This window comes from Phocoena phocoena, chromosome 14 (assembly GCF_963924675.1).
Source record: "Phocoena phocoena chromosome 14, mPhoPho1.1, whole genome shotgun sequence".
NCBI classification, from domain to species: domain Eukaryota; kingdom Metazoa; phylum Chordata; class Mammalia; order Artiodactyla; family Phocoenidae; genus Phocoena; species Phocoena phocoena.
The window spans coordinates 54883886-54911621 of NC_089232.1; the positions used below are offsets into that span (position 1 = coordinate 54883886).

Consider the following 27736-nt stretch of genomic DNA (forward strand, 5'->3'; position numbering starts at 1 on the left):
CCATGCTGTAAATATTGGCTCTGGGAGTTTCTCAATGTTGATCTGGCTTCGGGAGCCCCCTTTAGTCTGATGGCTTGCAGTTGGATGGTGTTTTTTGTGTTGGGTTGTGAACACTGACACCAGTTTCACAAAATTCTCTTGCAAAATGCTTTTGCTTGCTTGTGCTTTGTTTTATTCCTGTTCTTGGAGACTGTGCTGGTACAGGCCCTGTGCTGATTTTCCTTTGCTGTCTTACCACTGTCACCAGTTCTGTAACAGAATTAAAGGGATACCTCAATTTCCAAAAATAGAGGTTCAAGAGGTTTACTGCCCAGCAGAGGGAAGTCAAAATAACCAGCGTTTTATTTTATTCTGGCATACAGATTTTCAGTTTCCCACATTGGGACCTTGTACGTAGAAAATGAAAACAGTTACAAAATATTCCTCTGTGTCAAGTTATGTTGAAGCTCACTCTAGCTTCACTTTAACTCTCTTCTTTATTGGAAATAATTTGGTGTAAGGTAGATTCACCTTGGATATCATTCATTGACTGAAATGCCAGGCTCCCATGATAGAGTGGAAATAAGACCACAGTGCATTTACCATTTTAAAGCTAAAAAAGCATAAAGAGAAGATATCAGTTTTATTGTAGTTACTTCATTCCTACTTGCTATGCAGTTTATAATCTTGCATTTTTTTTCCTTTTTTAATTGAAGCATAGTTGATTTACAATATTGTGTTAGTTTCAAGTGTACAGCAGAGTGATTCAGTTATACAGATACATATTTATATATATATACTTTTTTTCCTATTCTTTTCCATTATAGTTTATTACAAGATGTTGAATAATCTCACACTGTTTTAATTGCTTCATTCTTAGTTTTTTTGACAACCTGCATTATTTTGTAAATGGAGGATGCTGTATGGAAAGAGGTTTGAAATCTAGGCTTGATGTACTCTTTCCCCACTTTGTAGGTATTTGACCTGGGGCACATCACTTAAATTCTAAAATGAAGCTTAACCATCTGTAAAATAATGATAACGCATAATTTGAAAAGTGGATATAAGGAGTAGAGATGTTATATGTACAAATTCCCGGTATAGTAGCTGTCACGGTATATAGTTTCTTTTTTTTTTTTTTAATAGATTTTGGTGCTATGTGACAATGCCTTATTTTGAATGAGCAAGGGATTTAGCTAATGGTGCTAATTTTTTTTAAATTTTTATTTGTTTGTTTACTTATTTATTTGGCTGTGTTGGGTCTTCGTTTCTGTGTGAGGGCTTTCTCTAGTTGTGGCAAGCGGGGGCCACTCTTCATCACGGTGCGCGGGCCTCTCACTATCGTGGACTTTCTTGTTGCGGAGCACAGGCTCCAGACACGCAGGCTCAGTAGTTGTGGCTCACAGGCCTAGTTGCTCCGTGGCATGTGGGATCTTCCCAGGCCAGGGCTCGAACCCGTGTCCCCTGCATTGGCAGGCAGACTCTCAACCACTGCGCCACCAGGGAAGCCCGGTATAGTTTCTTAATACATGGTATCTATGATTTATATTTTTTATTATTAAAAATACTATTTTAGTTTAAAATACTAGTTTAATTTAGTTTAAAAATACTATTATGAAAATTATTTAACATTATCAAGAGGAATTAAAAAATAAATTAATGGAGAGCTATTGCATGATTTTTTTGGTTCCAAATTCATTTACTGAAAAGTACAGCTTATCACTCCCAACAGAACCACCATGTTTGTCATACACTAAATTTCAGTATTCAGATGCTATTTTCTAGGTTTTTAGTCTGTTCCATTGAGCAGTTTGTCTGTTTATGCACCAGTTGCTCACAATAGCTTTATAATATGTTCTACAATTGGGTGGAGACTAATTCCCCTTCATTACTTTTCTTTTTCAGTACCTGTGAACTTTAAATCAACTTGTTTAGTTCCCCCATCCTCCATTCTATTGATATTTTTATTGGGATCACATTAAATTATTAACCATACATAATATCTTTATTATGCTGTTGTCCTACTCAAGAACATGGTATGCCTTTCCATTCACTTGTCTTTTATATTCCTTAATTCATGTAGATTATATGTTTCTTTTTATATTTCTTATTACTATTATCATGAATACTTTTCTTATGTTTTATCATTTGACTTGTGCTGTTTTTTCCTCTTAAAATTGATTGATTTCTATATATATTCACTTTGTAACTATACTATTAGTCATCACATGTTACACTAACTCTGTGTCAAACACCATTTTATGCACTTAAATATATTCATTCATTAAATCCTCATTACAGTCCTAGAAAGTGAGTACTGTTTTATACTAAGGAAACTAAAACTCGGAGAGATTAAGTAACTTGCCCAAGGTCACACTGCTAGAAAGTGGCAGATCCAGGGTTTCAGGACCTATACTCCTAAGTTATATACTGTACCATGCTCAGTCACCTAACTCTCGTTTGTAATGATATCATCTGTAAAGATCCTTTGCAATGTGTTTTCCATTGATTCTCTTGGGTTTTCCCCAAGGATATTGCATATTTTTGATAGGACTGTCAGTTTTCTCCAGATTTGAACATGAGTTTAATAGATTTACAATAAAAATTTTACTTTTTTAAAAAGGCTTTCACATGACAATACAATTAAATTCATGTGAAAGAATAAATAGTAAGATAATAGACAAAATCTTTTTTTAAAAATTTATTTATTTAATTTATTTATTTTTGGCTGCATTGGGTCTTCGTTGCTGTACACAGGCTTTCTCTAGTTGCGGCAAGCGGGGGCTACTCTTCGTTGCAGTGCGTGGGCTTCTCATTGCGTTGGCTTCTCGTGGAGCACGGGCTCTTGGCACGCGGGCTCATTGGTTGTGGGGCACAGGCTCAGTGGTTGTGGCACACGGGCTTAGTTGCTCCATGGCATGTGAGATCTTGTTTTACTTGTTGCACATTGGAGGGTGACCTTTCTGCCACTTTGTTATATAGTTTGGATGGCCATGGCCCATTTCCTTTTAGTGACATGAAACAGGAATGCTGCATAGCAGAACAAGAAAACTCATGTTGTAGAAAACTCCCCTTCATTGATTTGGTGGCGATTTGAGGACCTTCACACCCTGCAATACAAAGTTCTCAGTGTGGTTAGAAACTTCTGACCTTAGAACACCAGGTTTAATGGCCACTTCAACTTTAATTTTGTTCATTAAAAAGAGTGAGGTTTTTCTAGATTAAGAGGAAATCTCATTACTTTGAATTTTACTATTTTAGAATTTTGTTTTGTTTTTGTAACTCTAAGACTGCACACAAATTTACCTTCCTCCATGAATGTTCATTGCAAATGAAGCTTCTGAATTTTTTCAGGATCACCTTAACAGAAATGCTACTTGATGGTCATTTGTTTTAATGTAGTTCATGTTACTGATCATATTTTAAAAATAGACCAGCAGCTCTTTAAAAATTATTTCTGTTTAAAAAAATTCCTTGTACGTTCAGATTGGTCTTTTCCCAATTATTTTGTATCTAGGAACTGTTGCTGTTTCTTAGATATTTGCCACTGATATGTTTAGCTGAGCACATCATCATCGTAGCCGACCAAGGAAGAAGTTTATATTATAAGGACGTGACAACAGGCAGTTAAAAGATGGGAGAATGTGTTTGGATGAGTGGTGACAAAAACCCAACACCTACCAATAAGTTATCTCAACCATCAGAAGTCCAGGATGAATTGTATATCCTCGGCCTGGGTCTTATAATCCATCACTGGCTTGGGTGGTAGATATTTAAACAATGGGAAAAGTTAGCACATAAACATAGCTGCTAAAATGACAAGTGATTTCTTAACGAACCAGAAAAGGGAAACGATAGTGGACCTTCTTAGCAAATAAGTTGCCAAATTATTTATAGAGGTTTGGGAAACAGATTGAAGCGATTTGGTCCATAGACAGTAAAACAGTTTTAGTTGGAGAAACCGTAAAGGTTTAATTCATTTTGTTTACTGAGGAGTTGATGTGTTCAGGGGTGAGCTAACAAAAGAACCATGGAGTTTGAAAATCAGAGTCAATGATCTTTTCCCTTGTAACAAAAGATGCACATTTTGGCTTTCTTCTTTTGTCTTCATTTTTATAAAAGCATTTTCGTACTGAATATTTTTTAATATGATGAGGCAAATTATTTACTCCTGAAGTTTCATCCCTCCCCCCACAAAAAGTGAGGGCTGCTATTTGTTATATTATGAACACTCGGTATCTGCTGTTAACATTTAAGTCAGTGTTGGAGGTGAGAATTCTACCATTTAACCACCAGTGCAAAAGAATGCTATAAATAATAAGAATTTATTTATAAGAATTTATAAATATAAATATTTTATAAAGAATCTTATAAATCTTATATAATGGAATCATTTGTTGAGTTACAGTATTATAAGTTATTATAAAAACTATGTAATTAGGCATATATAAAACCTCATCAAGCTGTACACTTCAGATTTGGCACTTTAAGTTGTATTTCAATTTTTAAAAAAACTTTAATTGGGATTGGCGGTCAGAGTTTAGGAAATATGTTTGATGATTTGGGGGGTTATACACTTTATAACGCTATGGAGAGGATGTTCTTTATCTTAAAAAGTTCTCCAAGGAATGAAGCTTGTGGTTAATTAAAAACAGGGAGAATATTTTTAAACTCTACCTTCAAATCGAGTATTTGGTATAATTGAAGTCCAATGGCTGAAAAAGAGTATGTTATGGACATGATTTTCAGCATTCACTTCAAAGCAGAAATGTAATATTCATTAATCTTGTTCTTTGATTGTGATGTTAGCTCTTTTGTTACTGTTGAGTTTACCTTGGCCCCAGTGCTGGTAATTAAATGACACAGTGAAGATTACTGGGAAACATTAACTTGTTATTGCTAGTTGACATTGTGCTAAGGTTGATGGGAATTAGGGTTTATAAATAGCCTGGTCTGTGCATTGATTTAGAAATCTGCTCAGAGATGAATCTCATCATATGAACCATTCATTGTTTACATTTGAAGCTTTTTTTTTTTTTTTTAACAGAGAGTGGATTCATCCTTTTGAAACATGTAATATTGAGCATAGCTGTGGTATACCCCCACTGAAACGTCTGTTTTCAATATTAATGTCTTGAATAAATTGGCTTCCTTTTTTTTTTTTTGGCTAGGTTGGGTCTTCATTGCTGCACATGGGTTTTTCTCTAGTTGAGGCGAGCAGGGGCTACTCTTCGTTGTGGTGCAGTGGCTTCTCTTGTTGTGGAGCACGGGCTCTAGGTGCGCGGGCTTCAGTAGTTGTGGTGCATGGGCTTAGTTGCTCCGCAGCATGTGGGATATTCATGGACCAGGGATTGAACTCATGTCGCCTCCATTGGCAGGTGGATTCTTAACCACTGTGCCACGAGGGAAGTCTCTGGCTTCCTATTTTTTGCTCAGCTTTATTTTTCTGGATGTTATGTAAGTGATAATCTTTCATTTTTAGAAAGGGTCTTACATTCTTTTCTATTTAATATAATTCATTTATATTTTAATCTAGAATAGTCTTTGTGCTTTGAAAATATGTTTTAAAGTAAGCACCTTGAACATTTACAGTATTCAACATGAAACTTCTCTGTATCTAAGTGTTCCTGTGTGTGCTTGCCTGAAAGCAGGCCTGCTACTTGAATTTTTATCATGCACTATCAGATGCAGATCATTAACTCTGAGCTCTCCCCAGCATGACGGTGGAAAGAACACAGGGTCAAAGCAGTAATCCTTGAGGGATGAAAGGAAGTTGACTCTATTATGAGAAATCTAGGCAGTCAGACAAGGCCTAACAATAGTTTGTAGAAATCTGGCCAAATCACTGAATAATTGATTTCAGGCCAAGAGACAAACCCTAAATTTTCATTTTCTCATTCTCATTAACCTGATGGTTGGTGAGGGAAGGATATAGTGCTACTCAGGTAGGCTTTGAGACATGGAATTTTAGTGTGTTTGTTGTTTTGATTTTTTTTTTTTTTTTTGAGTTGGGTGGTGCTGATCGTTCAGTAAGGTTTAAATTGAGTTTCAATTGAATGCTCAGTATTGTGCTAATTAAGCACTGGGTGGATATAAAGCAGTATAAATTCATCACCAGAATCTTGCAGTATGACTGCAACAGAAAAACTAGAGTGCAGAATCACACAGTATAAATTTTAAATTAAATTGTCAGCATGGTTGGAGTAGGTAGAATCTTCATGACTAAAGCCTAAGTAATTCAGGACATCTGGCTATATGTCTTCAGATCTCTGGTAGTTAGGACACTGACAAAAACAGGAAGATTTAACAGGCTGTCATATGTTTCCCAAACTTACTTGACACAAGAGTTACCTGTGGGCACTGTTTAAAATACAGTTTCCCAAATTCCTGTCCTGAAGATTTTGATTGTGTAGATCTGGAGTAGGACTCCAGAATCTACCTCTTTCATGTGCAACATAGGTGATTCTTATAATCAGACAACTTTGGAAAACAGTGGGTTAAGAGTAGAAGAGAGGGATTCAATATACAAAATCGAGTTAACGTACGAGACAAGTGATTCTTGTGTCGTGTCCAGGAGATAACAGAGGAGATTTATCCCCCAAGTGATGGATATCGTATATCACTAGGTAATTTGCCATTGAGGTTAAAGGACCATGAAAGCAATAATAAAATCTTGACATTTCTAAGCGCAACTATTTAATGGGCAAAAGGTGTTCTGGATTTCATTTCATCACTTATTTTCTCCCCAAACTTGTTCCACTCTAGGAAAGGTGCTCCTGGTTGTTCATGTGGAGAGCAGTCAGGCAGACATGAGAAAGGAGGAAACATTTGAAATAGCAGCTTGGCAGATGCAAGAGGAGACTCTTCCAAGTTTAAAGGGCAGCTGGCAAGACTGCCCAAAGCCAGGAGTGGAGGAAGCGGGAGACTGAGTGAGCTGTTTAGTAACACAATGTTTTGTGGTCAAGATCAAGGGGCATGAAGTAAGAGTTGTGGGAAACCAGGGCAGAGATAACAATAATAATTGCACATGACACATCTTATAAGGATCAAGGAGGTCAGCAGTGCACATAAACCCTTGGTCCTCATCCAGAGCGATAGAGGAGAGGTTGGTTATATCATTTCTGTTTTATAGCTGGAGACCAGGAGGTAATGGGAGAGGTGTTTTGCTATAGATAGTGAACTTGAGAAGGAAGTAAGAACACCAATAAGTTTTCTGACCTGTGGTGTTGGGTTGGATAAGTGTTGGGATGATGGAAAAGAAAAGGACTATCTTGATGTTGAGATGGTGAGCTGGTGAAATTTTGAACAGATTTCAGCATAGGTAAAGAAAAAAAGAGTTATCAACAGGTTAAAAAGGTGGTGTGGAATGGGGATAATGAAAGTGTGAAAATGTTGAGAGGTTTTAGCTGTGAGCAAAGAGAAGGTAGATACTGTATGGGAAGTAGAGTTGATGATTTGGCACAAGTTTATGATACAAAGCAAACTTTTGTACCTCCTTAAGATGGCTTTTAGATGACATATAGATCATAATAATAGTCTCAGCCACGTCTTCTCTGGTGAGCATCATACTTTTTAAAGTAGTCTACAGAGGAGAAAATTTTCAAAAATTAAACTTTGTCAGGACTTCCCTGGTGGCACAGTGGTTAAGAATCACCTGCCAATGCAGGGGACACAGGTTTGATCCCTGAATCGGGAAGATCCCACACGCCGCGGAGCAACTAAGCCCGTGTGCCACAACTGCTGAGCCTGTGTACTAGAGCCCGTGAGCCACAACTACTGAGCCCACATGCCGCAACTACTGAGCCCACATGCTGCAACTACTGAGCCCACGTTCCTAGAGCCCATGCTCCACAAGAGAAGCCGCCACAATGAGAAGCCCGCGCACCGCAACGAAGAGTAGCCCCCACTCGCCACAACTAGAGAAAGCCTGCGTGCAGCAACAAAGACCCAATGCAGCAAAAAATAAATAAATAAAAAAATTTTTAAATTAAACTTTGTCTAAGAATTCATCCTACGGTGGATTTATATCTACTATCCATCATAGTAGAGAGACTGGAAAAGCAGTGGACACTAGGAAAGCAATAAAACAGGTCTTCACAGTGAACTATATTCAGTGTCTTGTAATAACTTATAGTGGATAAGAATATATATGTATGTATATGTATTGGACTTCCCTGGTGGCCATTGGTTAAGAATCAGCCTGCCAATGCAGGGGACACGGTTTCGATACCTCGTCAGGGAAGATCCCACATGCTGCAGAGCAACTAAGCCCTTGCACCACAACTACTGAGCCTGCGCTCTGGAGCCCATGAGCCACAGCTACTGAGATCACGCACTGCAGCTACTGAAGCCCGTGTGCTCTAGAGCCTGCATGCCGCAACTACTGAGCCCACGTGCTGCAACTACTGAAGCCCACATGCCTAGAGCACGGGCTCTGCAACAAGAGAAGCTACCACAATGAGAAGTCTGATCGTGGCAACTAGAGAAAGCCCACATGCAGCAACAAAGACCCAAAGCAGCCAAAATTAAAATAAAAGAATATGTGTGTGTGTGTGTGTGTGTGTGTGTGTGTGTGTATAACTGAATCACTTTGCTGTACACCTGAAACATTGTAAATCAACTATACTTCAATAAAACAAACCAAAAAAAACCCCAGAAAGGTCTATACTGTCTGCTCATATGTTCCAGTGTCTCAGTGTCACTTGAGAATTTTTCCTTTCCCTACAGTTGGTACCATCTTATGGCTTGCCTCTAATGATAGACTTGGCTATTTTTAATTAGCACCTGATGCTAATTTTTTTAAGGATTAAAAGAAATCAAAATGAGGTTCTAAGAGCATCTAATTAATGCAGGCTCACAATACCAGTTGGTGCACTAAAGTAAATGTGTAGTTCACCCACAAGGCTTTTTAATAGATGAGGAACTCTGTAATGCAAGATTTTAAAACATGTCCCAGAAATGATACTGAATACAATATTACAGTATTGAATATTGGTGACTTGAATATAGGGAATCTTTAAAAAATTTTTAAAGTTTTGGTTTTTTTTTTTTGCGGTACACGGGCCTCTCTCACTGTTGTGGCCTCTCCCGTTGCGGAGCACAGGCTCCGGACGCACAGGCTCAGTGGCCATGGCTCACAGGCCCAGCCGCTCCGCGGCATGTGGGGTCTTCCCGGACCAGGGCACGAACCCGTGTCCCCTGCATCGGCAGGCGGACTCTCAACCACTGCGCCACCAGGGAAGCCCCTAAACTTTTAATTATTATAAAGTGCATGTAAAAGTTCCATCTTAACCGGTACGCAGGCCTCTCACTGTTGTGGCCTCTCCCGTCGTGGAGCACAGGCTCCGGATGTACAGGCTCAGTGGCCATGGCCCACGGGCCCAGCCGCTCCGCGGCATGTGGGGTCTTCCCGGACCAGGGCACGAACCCGTGTCCCCTGCATCGGCAGGCGGACTCTCAACCACTGCGCCGCCAGGGAAGCCGCATCTTAACCATTTTTAAGTGTACAGTTCAGTAGTGTTAAGTATATTCACATGTTGTTGACCAATCTTCAGAACTCTTTCATTTTGCAAGAATGAAACTTTATACCCATTAAACAACTCCCTATTTTTCCCTTCCCTCCCAACCCCTGGAGACTACCATTCTGCTTTCTCTTTTTGACTACTCTTGATACCTCATGTAAGTGAAGTCATACAATATTTGTCTTTTTGTGACTGGCTTATTTCTCTTTGCATAATCTCCCCAAGGTTCACCTGTGTGTTAGAATGTCCGGGTTTTTTTGTTTGTTTTGTTTTGCGGTATGCGGGCCTCTCACTGTTGTGTCCCCTCCCGTTGCGGACGCGCAGGCTCAGCGGCCATGACTCACAGGCCCAGCCGCTCCGTGGCGTGTGGGATCCTCCCAGACCGGGTCACGAACCCGTGTCGCCTGCATCGGCAGGCGGACTCTCAACCACTGTGCCACCAGGGAAGCCCAGAATGTCCGTTTTTAATGGCTAAGTAATATTCCATTGTATGTGTCTGCCACATTTGTTTATCCATTCATCTGTCATTGGACACTGGGTTGCTTCTACCTTTTGGCTATTGTGAATAATGTTGCTATGAAATGGGTGTACTAAATATCTCTTTTTGACCCTCCTTTCAATTCTTTTAAATATATACTCAGAAGTGGAATTGCTGCATCTTATGTTAATTCTATTTTTAATTTTTTGAGGAAATGCAGTACTATTTTTTTTCATAGAAATGTAGGGAATCTTAATTTCTTGTTTTAGCTACACAGTAACTTCAATGGGAACCTTAATGGTTTGTTTCTTGGCCTCATTCTCCTCCAGTATGAAGAAGTATTGTGCATAAACTTACGTTTTCTTATTTGTAGTCCTCCACTATGTTGTGGATACCTCCACTCTCTACATACCATCACACCCCACTCCTATTGAAACAGTTAAACCTCCTAGTTTTTCATTGTTTATAGAGATCTGAGAAATAAGAAGACCCAGGTGGTCATGGGGAGTAACTACCAATTGTATGTATGCAATTCCAAATCCACCCTGGTCTTTTTACTTGTGACATTTTCCTAATTAAAACTCCACATTCTTCAGAAAGTGAGCCTTTCCTTTATCCCACTTTAGTTAGATCTTTCATTAACTGAATCTCTATGTATTTGTATATAGTTTGCTAGATAATAAATCTCATTTTTTGGTATTTCACTTTTTAAGTGAAAATTGATTTTATTTTATACTAGTAGAATTACATAGACTTGCTGTGTAATTACATTAACTTGCTAAATCTGTGCGAAGTTAAGGAATAAAAGATAGAGAAAAACTATTTACAAATTGCCTGTTGAATAGTATTGCCTTTTCTGTCAGTGAACATGTGCGCCGGAGTGAACAGTGAGCTGTGAGATGGAAATGTACTGTCTCTTTAGTGTCTGTCGCTGTGTTGAATGTGATTCAAGGTCATTTTCTCTGTATACAGCGTTCACCCCAGTCTTGGCTTTAGACCCTAGTCCCACAGAGGATGTGACCGTATTGTACTTGTATGCTGTCTCTTGAAATAAATCATAAGCTCCTAGGAAGTAGAGATTATCTTTCCTTCTCACCCTGCATTGGATCAGGAGATGATGCCTTCCTATCTGAGCAAATATAAACTCTTTATTCCACAACCTGGCTGAGCCACAAACATGGCCCTCCACTGAACTTCACATTCTCAGTAAATGGCGCTATCATTCACCCAGTTTCTCAAGAAACCTGGGGATCAAATTTTCTTTAGCTTGGTGTCTAATCCATCAGTATCATCTACTTCTCTACTCTCAATCTCTACACCACTATCCTTGTCCAAGCCACCCTCATCTTTTGCTTGGACAACTACAGTCACCTCTCCACTTGTATTCTTGCCGCCTTCATTCTGTTCTCTGTATCAGGCAGAAGGACCTTTCTGAGACACAGATGAGATTGACTTAATTTCCTGCTTAAAGCTGTTTAGTCATTCTCAGTCTTAAAATAAATCCAAACTTCTTATAGTAGTTTATAAGCACCAGAATGACCTGACCAGCCTGCCTCTCCAACCTCATCTCATACTGCTTTCCTCCTTTCATTCGACTCTTACCCCTGGAACCTCCCTCTAATACCCAGGCCTTGTCCTGCACCAGGGCCTTGATATGTGCTATTCACTCTGCCTAGAAGAGACATATCAACAATATAATATTTGCTGAATGAATGAATGAGTCAGGATCTTCTTTAGGACATAGACTATACTACGTATCAACTTCCTCAAAGTAGGTATAATACATGGTATCAGTGTATAGGTTTGGATGCCTAGTGCAGTGGCTCTCAACTGGAGGACAGTTTTCCCCAGAGGGGTCATTTGGCAGTGTCTGAAGATATTTTTGGTTGTTGTAACTGGTGGTGTGCCATCAGCATCCAGTGGGTAGAGGCCAGGAAAGCTGATAAACATCCTATAATGCACAGGACAGGATCCACAACAAAGAACTATCTGGCCCCAAATGTCAGTAGTGCTGAGGTTGAAAAACCTTGCTTTAAACTAATACATTTTGTTAGGAGAAGTCAGTTTTAGTAGCTCTACTGGGCCTTTGAATCTATCACATTACATAAAAAGCCTATTTAAATAATACTAGGAAAGTGAATCCCCTTGATTAAAGACTACTCTCCTGGGCTTCCCTGGTGCCACAGTGGTTAAGAATCCGCCTGCCAATGCAGGGAACACGGGTTCAAGCCCTGGTCCGGGAAGATCCCACATGCCACAGAGCAACTAAGCCTGTGCGCCACAACTACTGAGCCTGCACTCTAGAGCTCGTGAGTCACAATTACTGAGCCCCAGTGCTGCAACTACTGAAGCCCGCATGCCTAGAGCCCGTGCTCCACAACAAGAGAAGCCACCAGAATGAGGAGCCCGCGCACCGCAACGAAGAGTAGCCCCCGCTCACTGCAACTAGAGAAAGCCCACGTGCAGCAACGAAGACCCAACACAGCCAAAAGTAAAAATAAATTAAATTAAAAAAAAAAAAAAAAAAGACTACTCTCCTATCCTCAGGGATTGTGTGTTATTTCCGTTGTTTCTGTAAGAGTAAATGCCCCTAGTCCACAAGCTTACGAACCAAGATTCCCCTGTTGGTGAGTATCTTACTCACTTCCTCACAATGCTAAGATGAGCCCTGCCTTTCCATTTGTTTTTCCAATGGTAAAATGATCACTAATCTCCAAAGTCGAAGGCATCTCTCTGGACTAGGTGAGACCCTCTTCCTCATCCACCCCTTCAAAGGTTTCTGAGTAAACTCCTTTTTCATTATAGCTAAGATTCTACCAGTTATGGCGACATGATTCATTCTATTCAATCAATGGTGAAGTTCACCACTGATTTCAAGAAGATTGGAACTAACTACAATATTACCTGTTTTTAAAAATCAAGAATCTATGGAATTTTAAATACATGCACACATTAACACACATTTCATACAAGACTACAACATAAGACTGTAAGCCTTCGCTGTATAAAATATGCAGATATTATCCATTTTGTGAGACTAATATACGCATGAAAAGATGCTTTGCTTCCTTTAAATATAAAACGAAAGCAAAATGGTCAGATTCACCCAGGAAATGACCTGAGTGGAAGCTAAAGTGTTTGTTAAACTGTTACCTGGTTTGGGTCATTTAGGAAATACTTAGGAAAATAAGAATGTGCTTACTTAGCTTATTTTTAAAGCATTTGCCTCTCTGAGGCAGGAAAATGGAGCTGGAAAGTTGTACCTCTGGATATGCAAGTTTATGGAGCATGGTCTGTTAGAAAGAGTATCAAGGATGAAACTCTTGATGGTCATAACTAATAGAGCTAATATCGTCAAAGGTCACCAAATTATTCTTTTGACAACACTGAATGGCACAACTTACCCTTAGATGTAAATCACAGATGCTGACAAAGAAGGGCAAACTTGATAACAGGTACTGTGCTTATACTCCTCAAAGCACCTGAGGGATAATCATTCATTTTTCCTTGCCATACACTTGGTCATTGTTACGAGCTGTAATAAGATGATTAGTCAGAAAGCACAGTTTCTGGGAAAATTATGAGGGACCACTAAGAAAAGCATTGCTAAGGAACAGTACTGCAGAAGGCAGAAGTCCAGTGGCCAAGCAAAAACAACTGCCAAAAAAAGCATAAGCAGGTACCACAGAGGGGTAAAGAAAGCAACCGAATAGTGCAGAATCAGGAGAACATAGATACCCCAGATGGATGAAGAGGGGTATCTATGTTACGGAAATAAAACAGAATCCCTGAGGATGGGAGAGTAGTCTTTAATCACAGGGATTCACTTTCCTAGTGTTATATATTTAGTCTCCTTTCTACACCAATACTGAGATATGCTTCAAATGCATAGCAAAATTAAAGTCACACATAGGCATGCATCCATTAATAAGGATGACTAATTTTTTTAAGAGTAATTACGAAGTTATTTTCACATCAATTATCTTTTAGAGTTCACAATACCCTCATGAGATGAGTTATATTATTAGCTCCATTTGATCGATGAGGAAATTAATTAAGGCTCAGAGAGGTTAAATAATTTTCCCAAGGTCCCCAGCTAGGTCTTGACTGCAGAGCCCATGCTGTTACAGTAGGCCAGGGTTTCTCCAACTCAGCACTCTTGACATTCTAGGCTGGATAATTCTTTGTCGAGAGGGGTTGTCCTGTGCATTGTAGGATGTTTAGCAGCATCTCTGGCCTCTACCTACTGGATGCTGTGTAGCTCTTCCTTTCACTTGTGACAACCAAAAATGTTTTTAGACATTGCCAAATGTCTCCTGGAGGTAAAATCACCCTGGTTTTAGAACCACTTGTCCAAAGACTGAAGTTTCCAGTATAAATTTATTGGGTAGTGAGAGGAGTATCCTGTCGTCCTGTTGCAGTCAGTCCCAATATTTGACTGGGAGGGCTTGTTTATGGGGAAAATTTTGTAACAACTTTTCTTAGAACTTTCCTAAACCTGATCCTCATAGCCTTCCAGCAGTATAGTGAAAGGGGACAGGCCAAAATGGATTATGGATGGTTACCCAGAGAGTCACTGTTTCATTCAGCCACTTATTCAACAAAGAAACGTAACAGTTCCAGGGAGAGTGGTTTCATAGAGGTGCCAGTGTTTGAGCTGAAGTAGGTTTAGAGGGTAGATTATGAGTTTCCTCAAGATGAGCTTGGGGGATGATGAATTCATGTAGATAACATGACATGTTAGTGGGCTCGGAATAGCAGGCTGATGGCCCAGGCCGTAAACATGTACCAGTCTCAAGGACTTGCATTCATTGGTCATCTTACTTTGTAAGCCAACCCATTCGCAAGCAGTCTTGGTGTTTACTTTCACTACTGAGTTAACTATTGCCTTGGAAGTACTGTTTATCTCAGCCCACTTGGTAACTGCCTTAAATTTAAAATCAAATCAACAAACTTTTGCATTCCAGTAAGGCTCTGTAGGAGATAAAAAGACATGGTTTACATAAAAAGATAAATAGCAATCAAGGCAACATATCTTAGGTGCCAGATGAGTGGTTCAAATAATAAATACTATAGGATGAGAGGATGGAAAGATGGCCGCAACCTAAAATTGTCAGGAAGAACTTCACAGAGGGAGTTGATGAGCTGAGCCTTAATGGATTAAGTAGAAATAATATGAAATCTTTATAACAAGGGATCACACCTTGATTAATGCGAACAGCATCCCATGTAAAACAATGTACACCTTTTAGATTGTAGTACCATCTAGTCTCATTATTTTGGAATATGTCTAATAACATATAAAATCCAGTTAGATGCTCATCCATGATGATTGTGCAGAAATCATTGTCAGCTCAGCCAAGAAAACTCATAAGCAAAAAGGGGATCAGCAGAGGAGGTTCATAAAGATTGGTTTCACTGTCCCTTGGCTTCAGTTAGACCTCCTGGAATCACCCTTCTCTGAACAGAGGTGCTCAGAGGAAACCAGCCTCGAGAATGGGAGAGACCTTACTGCAGCCGGTCTATGTGACTCTGGGCATTGCACCTTCTCAGCAGGGTGGTGGAAGGCACAGTTAGCAAGAAGTGCTACGGAGGCTTTTGCTTAAGACACTGCCTGGTTTATTTCACAAATCCCAGCCATCCAGTAGACTTTTATAATTCCACATAAAATGGATATAACAGATGTTCCTGGACTTCACTGCTGGAGGTGTTGAATGGTAAATGAACAAACAAACTGGGGGAAGGGGGAAGCACCCAAATCTCCATTCCTGGGGACTTAGAGGAATCATTTTTTTCCTTCCTCCATGTGAAAACGTAAACAGTTGCTTTATAAACAGTTGTCACTTTTTGACTTATAAAGATTCACTGTTTTTTCCTTTTGTTTACTTTGATGACCTTTGAAATTAGCTGCAACCCGAAGAGTCAAAAAACCTTTTTTTCCATATCCATTTTTCAGAAAGAGGAGTCTCTGTTAGCATAGTGTGCTGGAAGCCAGCAGACTCCCGAGGCCGGCTCCGGCCCGGTTCTAGGTTTGCGGGGCCTTTTGCCCCAACCCCCTCACTGGGCAGCAGGGAGTCACGTGCATTACCAGCCTGAAGGCTAGATGCTGAAAGCCAGACACTTTTCTGTGGGTCAGACTCTTTGTAAGGCACATTTTACAGCTGCTCTAACGTCTGGGAAATGCAAGTTATTACAATAACTCTGCATTTCCTTCGGCTTTGTTTGCTGAAGACAACCCTGGAAATAATTCCTGCAGCTCTCTCTCCAGCTCGCCCTTCCCCACCTCCCTGGCGGCCAGCCTTCTCCACCCTCAGTGGGTCTCTCCTCCAATCAGCTCTTCCACCCACGTTGGGCACAGATCTGAACAGTCAAAGGAGGAGACCAAAGGAACCTTGGAAAAGTCAACATCTTCTCTGTGATGTGTTGAAAAGTTCCTTTTCCTTGATTTCTGTCTCTAGGTGAAAAATGCCACATAGCCACCTGTCCTAATAATTAGTATGTGAATTTTCATAGTTTAAAGTTAGGGAATACATGATAAAAAGGATATTATTTTGTTTTTACTGTTTCTGATTCCAAAAATAATGCTGTCTTCCTTTACGGTAATAAGAAAGTTTATATCTCGATTGCGGTGGTTACACAAATCCACGCATGGGCTAAAACGGCCCCCTCTACCCCAACACACACACCAATGAATACACATAAAATATGGCGACAACTGAATAAGGTATATAATCTAATTATCAGTAACGTGACTGTCAGTTTTCTGCTCTGGATATAGTACTACAGTTATATAAGATGTCACAGTTAGGGGGAGCTGAGTGAAAGGTATAACAACTCTATTTTTGCAACTTGTTATGAGTCTATACAGTTGACACTTAACAACTCGGGGGTTAATCAATGTATAATTGTAGTCAGCCCTCTGTAGCCAAGATTCCTCTGCATCCTTGGATTCAACCAACCCACAGACTGTGTAGTACTGTAGTATTTACTGCTGAAACAGGCTTCAGTAGTTGTGGCTCACGGGCTCTAGAGCGCAGGCTCAGTAGTTGTGGCACACGGGCTTAGTTGCTCCACGGCATGTGGGGTCTTCCCAGACCAGGGATCGAACCCGTGTCCCCTGTATTGGCAGGCGGATTCTTAACCACTGCGTCACCAGGGAAGTCCTTACAACGTTATGTTAATGAGTGTACAGCTTGGCTAGATGTGATGGGATACTTAGTAAGAATGTCCTATAATTTTTTCAACTGGTCCTGTATTGATTGTTTCTAAATTTTCCTGTTATCATAAGTGTTGCTTGAGATTATCCTTGGGCATCTGCTTCTTTGCCCATACCTGTAAATGCTTCTGTGAGATCAATTCCTAAAAGTGGGTATTGCAAGATTGAAGTAAGTACATGTTTTCCATTTTGATAGCAACTGCTACGCTTCCAAATTGCTGCTTTGTCTAACAACAAGGGAGACCATTTGTATAGAATACATTGTATGTGCAACAGCATGGCCCTGCTGGTTACCCCCCAGAAAGGTTGTAACAATTTCTCCTCCCACCAGTGATGAATGAGAATGTCTGTTTCTTTACCCACATATTAAGGCGTCCTGCCCTTAAAAAAAAATTGTCTGTGTGCAGACTCACTCTGCACCTGACTGCAGCCCCAGGCGGGTGCTTTTTCTGTCTGCCACAGCAGCATTCCGGGAGGCTGTGACCACTTTGACCTGTTAAGGGCAATGCAGCCACCCCGGTACACGGGAAAAAAAAAAAAAAAAAAAAAAAATTGTCTGTGAATTAATATTTTTCCTTTAAAAATTCATTGTTTGAATTGCCCTTCCTTAAACATTAATGAAATTAAACATGTCTTCATATGTTTATTGGCTATTTGTATTTTATCTGTGAATTGCTTGTTTACATTCTTTGCTAAACATTTGCAGTTCCCAAAGTGTGAGCCAAAGCGCTGTGGGATATTTTAAATTTGGGGGAGAAGGACAATGACACTTGCCATCTGTGAGATATTATGTGAACTACTAGCTTAAAGTCATTTACAGTTATCAACATTAGCTCACACTGCATTCGTTTTGATGATTCTGTATGTCTTTGCAAAGTTGAGTATTTGATAGTTGCTGGAATAAAGAGCTAGTACCATGAGAGGGACTTCCCTGGTAGCGCAGTGGTTAAGAGTCCACCTGCCAGTGCAGGGGACACAGATTCGATCCCTGGTCTGGGAAGATCCCACATGCCACGTAGCAGCTAAGCCCGTGTGTCACAGTTGCTGAGCCTGTGCTCTAGAACCCGTGAGCCACAACTACTGAAGCCTGTGAACCTAGAGCCCATGCTCCGCAACAAGTGAGGCTACCGCAATGAGAAGCCCGCGCACTGCAACGAAGAGTAGCCCCTGCTCTCCGCAACTAGAGAAAGCCCGCGTGCAGCAAGGACCAACGCAGCCATAAATAAATAAATGTATACACTACCAAATGTAAAATCGATAGCTAGTGGGAAGCAGTCTCATAGCACAGGGAGATCAGCTTGGTGCTTTGTGACCACGTAGAGGAGTGGGATAGGGAAGGTGGGAGGGAGATGCAAGAGGGAGGAGATATGGGGATATATGTATATGTATAGCTGATTCACGTTGTTACATAGCAGAAAGTAACACACCATTGTAAAGCAATTATGCTCCAGTAAAGATGTTTAAAAAAATTAAAATGAATGAATGAATGAAAAGCACAGAAGCTTAAAAAAAAAAGAGCCAGTACCATGAGAAAAGCCATGTGGAATAGGAATGAGGGTGGTGGAGTCCAGCAATTCCAAGGCTTGGGAAGTTATAAAGTATCCAACAGGCATACACATCCCATTAGTAAGTAATTGTGGTTATTAAAGAATGAAATAAAGATATTTTTTCTTTCAACTTATGTGTATTATTTTTTCAAAAAGTTGTTAGGGCATACATACTTATTAGGTTGTTTGGACCTAACTACTTAATAAATGGAACTGTTAGGTATTTCTTTTGGCCTAGGGGCACCATGAAAAGATTATTGAGGTGCTAAGGGTGCTATGAATGAGGAAGTTTGTAACTCCCTGGCGTACTTCATTCAATTACTTTCATTTTTGTTAGTAATTTGCAAGAGCTTTGTTCCTTAGGGGCATTGGCAAATATTTTACCCCTGGTTTACCTGTACTTTTGAATATTCCTAGTAGTTTTTGCTGTACCAAAGATTTCAGTTTTTATGTTCAGTTTATGTTATAAATACATCTTTCTTTACTTTTTATTTTTTTACATTCATGGCTTAATGTTCATTCTTAGCCTGTTTTTACCTAAAGACTGTAAAACATTTTCCTGTTCTCTTCTACCATTTTTATAGTTTCTTTTTTCTTAGCATTTGATTATTTTCTCCATCTTGAATTTATTTCAGTGCAAGGATTTGGGTACAGATCCAAAGAACTAGTTGGTTGTCTTAATACCATTTATTGAATAAATCAATCTTTTCACTACTGTTTAAATGTCACTTTTATCATCTTCTGAACTTACAGGGAGTTATTTCTGGACCTTCTATTCTCTATCCCTCCTACAGCGCTTACTGTTTTCTACCTTTAATTTTAGTTACTTATGTATATATCTTATTTCATGCGCTAGATCATAAGCTCTTTTTATATTGATTTCATCTCAATGTCCTATAGCTGTTTTCTTTTCTCTTTGACTTCTCTCCCTCTCTAAATCTTTTTATTAAACTTCTGTTATAAAATTTTAAATATACACAAATGTAGACAGAATAATATAATAAATCCCATATACCCATCACTCAGCTTCGACAGTTATTGATTCATGACTAATTTTGTTTCATTTATACCACTGCTAACTCTCCTCCTTCAGTATTGCATTAACTGTCTTGACTGAACAAATTACCAGTTTTATTTTTCATTAATGAGTTTTGCTACATCAGAGAGTTCCTTATTGATCTCAGTATTGTCTTTAAGGAAACTCAGTAGTTTGAGGATCCAGATATTAGAAAAGATAAATTATCAAGCATAATCAGGCTTTTCCTAAAAAATTTAAACCGGGATTAATCTTACAAATGAATAATTTATAATTTGAAAAATGTTATACATAGCTCTTCAGAAATGTGTCTGTATTCTAAAGCTAGAAACTCTTTAGTTAGAACAGATTTTTTTTTAAACTTTAATACATTTATAAATTTATTTATTTATTTATTTATGGCTATGTTGGGTCTTCGTTTCTGTGCGAGGGCTTTCTCTAGTTGCGGCGAGCGGGGGCCACTCTTCATCGCGGTGCGCGGGCCTCCCACTGTCGCGACCTCTCCTGTTGCGGAGCACGGGCTCCAGATGCGCAGGCTCAGCAGTTGTGGCTCATGGGTCCAGCCGCTCCGCCGCATGTGGGATCCTCCCAGACCAGGGCTCAAACCCGTGTCCCCTGCATTGGCAGGCAGATTCTCAACCACTGCGCCACCAGGGAAGCCCTAGAACAGATATTATATCACTGTTTTGGAAATTGTTAGTTCTTTATAAGCAAGCCTTTGTTTGTATGTTGGGTTAAGACTGACTACCTCTAAACCTCACCCTTACCCAACAACTCGGGACCCTTGACACTTCTTCTGGGTGATGGAACTGCTCACTGCACTGTCAGATTTGGAGCACAAGGCCAGAAATGATCCAAGACAAATGTATACTCACTCTCTTATTAATACTGTGTATTTCCCCCCCAATCCCATTGTGTGGGGAGAGTTTAGAGAGGTGACTCTTAGCACCCTTGCTGCTGCTGCAAATACAGGTTCTGCTCCTGCCACCCTGGCAAGGGGGCAGGGTGGAATTCCACATCAATACGTGCTCTGTTTATTGAGTCTCTCTTTCTGCCAGACAAAGCTGTATATCCCTGGAGTCCAGGAGCTATGAAGAACAGACATAGCCCTTTCCTTCAATGAGCTATGCTCCAGGAAAGGGAAATTGTGGATCGATAACCATGACGACAGGATTTAAAAAGTTAAAAAAAAGAAATGAAATGAGCTGTTGGGCCCTGAGTAGGAAAGTCTTAGGGTGGGGATAGGAGGTGGTTGATGAAAGCTGAGGAAGGCTTTATGGAGGAGGTGGTATTTAAGCTGGGCCTTACAGTATGAATGGAATTTCAATAGGCAGAGCTGGAAGGGGTGTGGGGAGAAATGGAAGGAACATCCTGGACAGAAAACCATTGTCAGGAATGGGAAATCATCCCTCATGGCCACATAATAAGTCCATGAAGTGGAAGAAGTAGGAGGTAACACTAGAAAGGTAGGTTGAGCCTTCTGTGGCCAGCAGATTATTTTAGGACACTGGAGATCATTGAAGGATTTTGAATTTGGGAGTGATACGATCAGGGCTTGGCTTTAAGAAGAGTTGCCTGCAGCCATGTGTAAAATAAGTTTTGGGGGCAGAGACCTGTCCTTTCAGTTGTCCTTTCATCATCTAAGTGTAAGGTCTTTTGGTTCCTGAAGTAGAACAGTGGGAGTGTTACTAGAAAGGAGGGGGTGTGTTTGAGACACAAAGTGAATTTCCAGACCCCTGCAGACTTTGTGTTTTTGTACATTTTAGTCTTTAAAGATATTCATGGCCTGTTTCCCAAGCCAGAGTCAGCCAGGAAGTAATGACGCTTTGTAATTAGCATCTTTTTCCTGGCAGCAGCAACCCAAGGCAGCTAAGTGTCACCTTTTGGGAATTCTCCCAGACCTTTCTAAGGATCTGTCCTCATCTGATAAACGGGTTGAGGTTTGGGGAGAGTAACCACTTGAAATGCTTCCTGGCCTGCCCTCCGGCCTAAGGTTAGATGGGTAAGTAGCCGTGGGTGGCACATGCCCACTAAGCCCATTCTTGTAGGGATGACCGGTATCCAAGGGTCACGCCTCCAGTCCACCCTGTGACCCTCCAAGGCTGGCAACAAAGAGGAGTGTGTGGAGCTCTCTGTACAGCTGACACAGGCAGGCACATGCGCCCGGCAAGCACTGTGCTCTGCGCCACAGGACCCAGAAGCCCGTGGTCTAGTTGAGGATAAGATGAGGGCGCCTAAAGCCGGAAGTCAAATCCTCAGCCACGTTGTAATGATTAGAAGTGGCATATAAGTTAGAGAACTCTTCTCTCTCTTACTTTCCCAGCTTCACCCTCACCCCAACACACATACATAGAAACACAATCTGCCTTTTAAATAATTTTTGATATATCCGTTTCCTGGCAGTCATAACGATTAGGCATGTTTCTGTGAATTAGAAAGTTTAGATTCCTCCTTCAGCCATCTCCCTTCTCACCCCACCTCCTTTCAGTCTGACTTAAAGCCGTAAAATACTTCTGCCTGCCTCCCTGCCTTTAGTTCTGTTTGTATGAATTAAGTCGACAGGATAAATATTCGCATTCCCAGCTACAGGCTGAAACAATGTTTGCCTGTTCTGCCCAGTGAGTTGAGAAGAAAAGGGGGCCTGACATCACCCTATACTGTACATTCCCGGCATAGATCATTTATTTAAGTCCCTGAAAAAATACAGATGTTTTACCAGCCGAAATAAAATCCTGTGTAAACACTGGGCTTGGAAAAATGTGGCTCTGACTTAGCTTTGGGGGTTGGAGCAGCCTGGGGAGAAGGCCAGGAGGCAGAAGAGCAGATACAGAAATTTTATACTCGGCTGAATGTGATAGGGGCAGAAGTGTTCGCCCCCAGTCTGCATGCTGCACTAGAAGACCAGACTTTGTTTTTAAGGAAGTACAGCTGCAAAAGGGGATAAATTTGTTGATCTTTGGAGTTCGGGATTATTCCTGATTATGATACCTCACCTCATTTATATCTGACCTCTGAAATGAGCATCCCTTTTCTTATTGGGGCTGTCCTTTCGCATGGCCTGTCTAACCTGGTCCTGTTATTGCTGGATCCTGCTGGTTTTTGGAGCTCAGCTGCTGTTGATTTTATAAAGGGGAAAATTGCCTGGAAGCCGTGCTTAGTGAAGAGGAAAACCCATCTCAGCGTTGCATTCCCAAACAGCCATATATCATCTTGATCTTGTCTAACGCAAGTCACTATTTTAGTCCAGCAGCATAAACCAGACATATTTTACTGGTGCAGCACAAGTTTTTTCAGGGATCTGCCTCATGACTCTTTTTGGGCCTGTGGCATTTATTCAAAGAGCATTACATTTGCTCTGTGGAGTCACTTTTAAAATTCAAAGCTGCCAGCATGGACCCCATGCTTTACACAGATGCTTGGGGCTCCCCTCAGTCTCTCTGTGTTTAGAGTGGGGATGGGGGTGGGCAGAGGCTAACTGTTCTCCAGACTTTTCTTAGATCCTCCCGGAGTTTCATTAAGGCTTTTGCATCTCAGGGGCAAGAAGTCTTAGTCCGCTCTAGCTGCTTCCTGACCACCCCCTCCTCGGGGCAGGTGTGACCAGCTCATCTCTGGGCAGCCCCAGGCCTGTGATCGTCATGGGTGATGATGTTGCTTTGCACTTGGTTGTTTTCTGTGTGCTTTTTGTCTCTTTCTGACTGGGTCACAGCTGTTTTAAGTCAATAAAGCTTTCTCCTGTTGTCTTTTTTTTTTTTGCTGGAGACACCCCTAAGTCCACTCTAACCTTTCTCCAAGGGGCCTGCTATAGCTGGAGGTCACCAACAGTCTTGGTCTGTCCCAGTGTGATTATTAATAGAGCTCTTTTTCACTCTCAAAAGAATTCCTGATTTGGAAGATAAATTACCCTAACAAGCCTCACATGGATATTCCTGACCAAACTCATTAAATCCCCCTCCCTCATTCCCAATCCTGCCGCATATTCTCGTGATCCCTGTCTTGAAGCATGGCCCTCGATCCCCAGCTGCCTGAGGGAAGGTCTCTTTCCTGACCCTCAACTCCAGGTCTAGAGCAGCTGCCAAGTCCTGCTTCTTCAGCCTCCAAAACATCTCTCAAATGTACCCTTTCCTCTGCATTCCACTGCTGCCATCGTTTAGATTGGGGAGGAGTAAGGGGGGGTGTCACAAAATCAAATCGTCAGATCTTCTCATTTTTCAAAAGAGTTTAGACATCAGGGTGATTCTGACGTGAAACCTCCCAATTCATAAATGATGATTTCAAAATACTGTGTAGGCCGGATGAAACATCTGCAGCCACTTTTGGTCCACGAGCTCTTCTTGGTTTCCAGGCTCCAGTTTCAAACGTCACCTTTTGTCTAGATTGGCAGTAGTCTCACTCACCCTGCCCCTTCTGGTCCAGCCGCCTCACTGCCCCTGGCCTTTTCTTTCCGCATTACAGATCTGATCACATAAGAGCTCTGTATGAGGAGGTCTTTGCTGTCTCCAGAACAGAATGCACATCCCTCGATGCTGCCTTTGAGATCCTTCTTTGTCTGACTTGACCCATCTCCAGCTGTGTCTCCTGCTACCCTACGCACACCCTGGCTGTGATCTTGTTACACGCAACTATTTGCTGTCCCCTGAGCAGTCCCAATATTTTTCTTTTACTTAACGGGTTGTTTTAGAACAATTTTGGATTTATAGAAAGAGTGAGTACAGAGTTTCCATGTTATTCCTCTCTTCCCCAACCCCTCTCCCCAGTTGGCTGTTACTAATAGCATGCATTAGAGTGGTATGTTTGTTACAATTAATGAACCCATACTGACACATTATTATTAACTAAAGTCCATAGTTTACCTTAAGGTTCATTTTTTCGTTGTTGGCAATACCAATGTTTTAATACTCTTTAACACTTTTTAATAGTTCACTTTCCTCTGCTTGCGTATTCTTTCCCCAGTTCTGGCAAAGTTCTTTTCAAGGCCAAATATGAATCTCATATTTGCAAATATGATATTCCTGCAAAGCCATCTCTGTTTATTTTTGGAATGGGGGCTGGAAGGGAGGGAGGAGACAGAAAGAGAACTAGCATTTTGATCAGGTGCCGAGCGTGTGCCAAGTACTCTACATATATATTCTTTAAAATCTCTCTACAGTCCTGCCAGATAGGTAGACATTATTATACTCTTTACTGCGAGGAAACCGAGGTGAACAAGTGGCCCAAAGCCCCACAGCTAGGAACTGGGTTTCCACCCAAGTCCTCCTGGCTCCGAAGGCTGTGCTCCTTGCCCCGCCCACAGGGCTACATTCTTACTACTGATCCAGCCTCCCTGCCTTCCCCACTGGATTAGGAATCTACTAGGGTTAGGAATCCACTGAAGTGAGGAGTGCGTATTATTCAGCTCTATGTTTCCGCTCCTAACATGGGGTTGGCACCAACAGCAACTCACCAAACCCATGGGCACGTGTCTTAAAGGCAGAGTTAATACAGGAAGGGACATCCAATATCGACATCAGTTCAGCAAATGCTTGTTGAATTCCTGCTCTGCACTGGATGTGGTGAAGGGTGAGGCCACGCATAAGAGCAAAGTGATGGCGATGCTATCGTGCAGGTTATAAATCCCAACCAGGCAGCATCTGGGAAATGATTGCTTTTCTGTTTATCCGCAACTAGAATGTAAGCTGCAGGAAAGCAGGGATTCTATGTGTTCTCTGCTGCAGCCCCTAGGACAGTGCCTGGTAATAATAGTTGTTTAATAAATATTTTTGGACTGAATGTTGGAATCCTGTTGCAAATTTGAGACACCTAAAGTGACACTAAACTTCTCAGAGTTCTCCTGTTCTCAGTTACATCCTCAGGTCTGGCAGCTTCAGTTTCTCTGTGTTTGGTTTGATACAGTCCTGTATTATAGGCTGTTTCCAAGTTATCCCAGGCCTGGGCTTGACCACACTCTTTGCCCAGAAGTTCTTCTGGACCAGAACTTTAGGAAAGGACGGGAGGAGGATGAGCTGCCTCACCCCTGCTGTCCTTTCAGAGCTGATGGACAAATGATCCTTCCTGGGAGCTGCCTGGAGCTCCCGGATCTGACCTTGGACCAGAGTTCCAGGGGCCTGGCCTCACTTCTGGACTGAATGCAAAGGATGGCCTCATTTTTCTTGAGAGAATTAAACCCAGCACTCTTTTTTTTTTTTTTGGCCACCCTGCAGGGCTTGTGGGATCTTAGTTCCCTGACCAGGGATTGAACCTGTGCCCCCTGCAGTGGAAGCACAGAGTCTCATCCACTGGACTGCCAGGGAAGTCCCAAACCCAGCACTCTTAATGCCATTAGAGGGTAATCATATTTTCAAATATTTTCATTAATTATCTTGAAGGAAAAAGTTATCTCAAACATAGTAACCTGGGGCTTCCCTGGTGGCGCAGTGGTTAAGAATCCGCCTGCCAATGCAGGGGACACAGGTTTGAGCCGTGGTTCGGGAGGATCCCACATGCTGCGGAGCAACTGGGCCCGTGTGCCACAACTACTGAGCCTGCGCTCTAGAGCCCACGAGCCACAACTACTGAGCCCGCGTGCCTAGAGCCCATGCTCTACAACAAGAGAAGCCACCGCAGTAAGAAGCCTGTGCACTGCGGCGAAGGGTGGCCCCCGCTCGCCACAACTAGAGAAAGCCCACTCGCAGCAACGAAGACCCAATGCAGCCAAAAATAAAATAAATAAAATAAATTTATTAAAAAAACATAGTAACCTGTTTCATACATTTGCTCATAAGCCTTTTTTCTCCTCTCCCCTCCCTCTGGCTTCTCTGCTCCTTCTCCTCCCCTGCCCCCTGTTTTGCTTGTCTTCTCTGACCCTGTCTTTCACTTGTATTGCTCTGTCTCTCCTACGTGCTTATTTCCACCGAGGTTCTTCTAAGCGTACCTCCCCCTCCATTTGTTCCATGTAAATAGATCGCTCTCCGTTCCTGGTGAATAACCAGGATCACAATTGTTGTCTGGTTTGTGCCCAAGGTGACAGAATTGATGGACTTGTAGGCCGATTTTCATAAACCAGAGCTACCAAGCGTTTCAAAAACAGCCTTGTTTTTGCCAAGTAAGGTGAGCAAATATAGGACTAAGTTTAAACATCCATCAGGAGTTATTTTTGAAGTGATTGCTTCTAAATGAGAGGCGTTTGAAAATCTCACGGCTTTCTTTACAAGTAGATTCCAAAGTCATGTATTTTGCTGGTGTCTGCTGATTAATTACAGTCCTGTGACACCATGAAAAGCCCTGGTGGTTGGTTTTGTGCAGCTGTGGAGAGAAGTAAAGCTAGGCCCAGTGGCTTTGCCAGCTCTTTCAGGATGCTGGGGATTCGGGCAGAGGGAGGTAGTCCTTTCACTCTGGCAGTCATCACATAAGAACAGAAGCCCCGGCCAGACTCATTGCTCCAGACTTCACGACGGGCGGTGTTGAGTCCCTGTGGGGAGTGCGGTGAAGTAGTAATGGTTGATCGGTTGCTTCTGAAATAACAGATCAATTATTAGAGAAAGCATTTGCAGTCTCCACATGGGGACTTGTGTGCCTTCTCCTGTACAATTACTTCTATTTAGGAAGAAAAAAAAATTTTAATAGCAGTTACATAAAATAGGTAATCAAAATTTCCTTTGACTCTCTAAACCGCAGGTGCTCAGCATATAGCAGATCTCTGACCCGGGAAAACCTACCAGCTCATACCCATTTAGAGTCTGATGACTCTGGATCTCTTATCTTGGCCTCTTGGTTTTCCTCATTGCTTCCTTCTGTATTTAACTCTCAAGTCCCTCACTGACAGGAAAGAGAGAAGAAAAAGTTGAATCTTGTTACTTAGCTAGGATCATGTGCCGCTCTGGTAAAAGATACAATAGGGAAAGAAAAAAAACTGATTATTAAAATAGACTTTCCAAGTTCTTGATGTGTTTATCTGTGCTTGCTTTGCTCCACCCTCCTCCTCCC

General features: G+C 41.4%; 1 protein-coding gene and 1 non-coding gene across 2 annotated transcripts in view; both read left to right on the top strand.

The window, feature by feature from the left end:
* THADA (THADA armadillo repeat containing) overlaps window positions 1-27736 on the top strand; it is a 311584-nt gene that overhangs the window by 184497 nt on the left and 99351 nt on the right. The gene's annotated exons all lie outside the window — the stretch shown is intronic.
* On the top strand, window positions 17598-17723 carry LOC136134257 (small nucleolar RNA SNORA77). Its single transcript, XR_010656539.1, has one exon. It is a non-coding gene; the product is annotated as a small nucleolar RNA SNORA77 (small nucleolar RNA).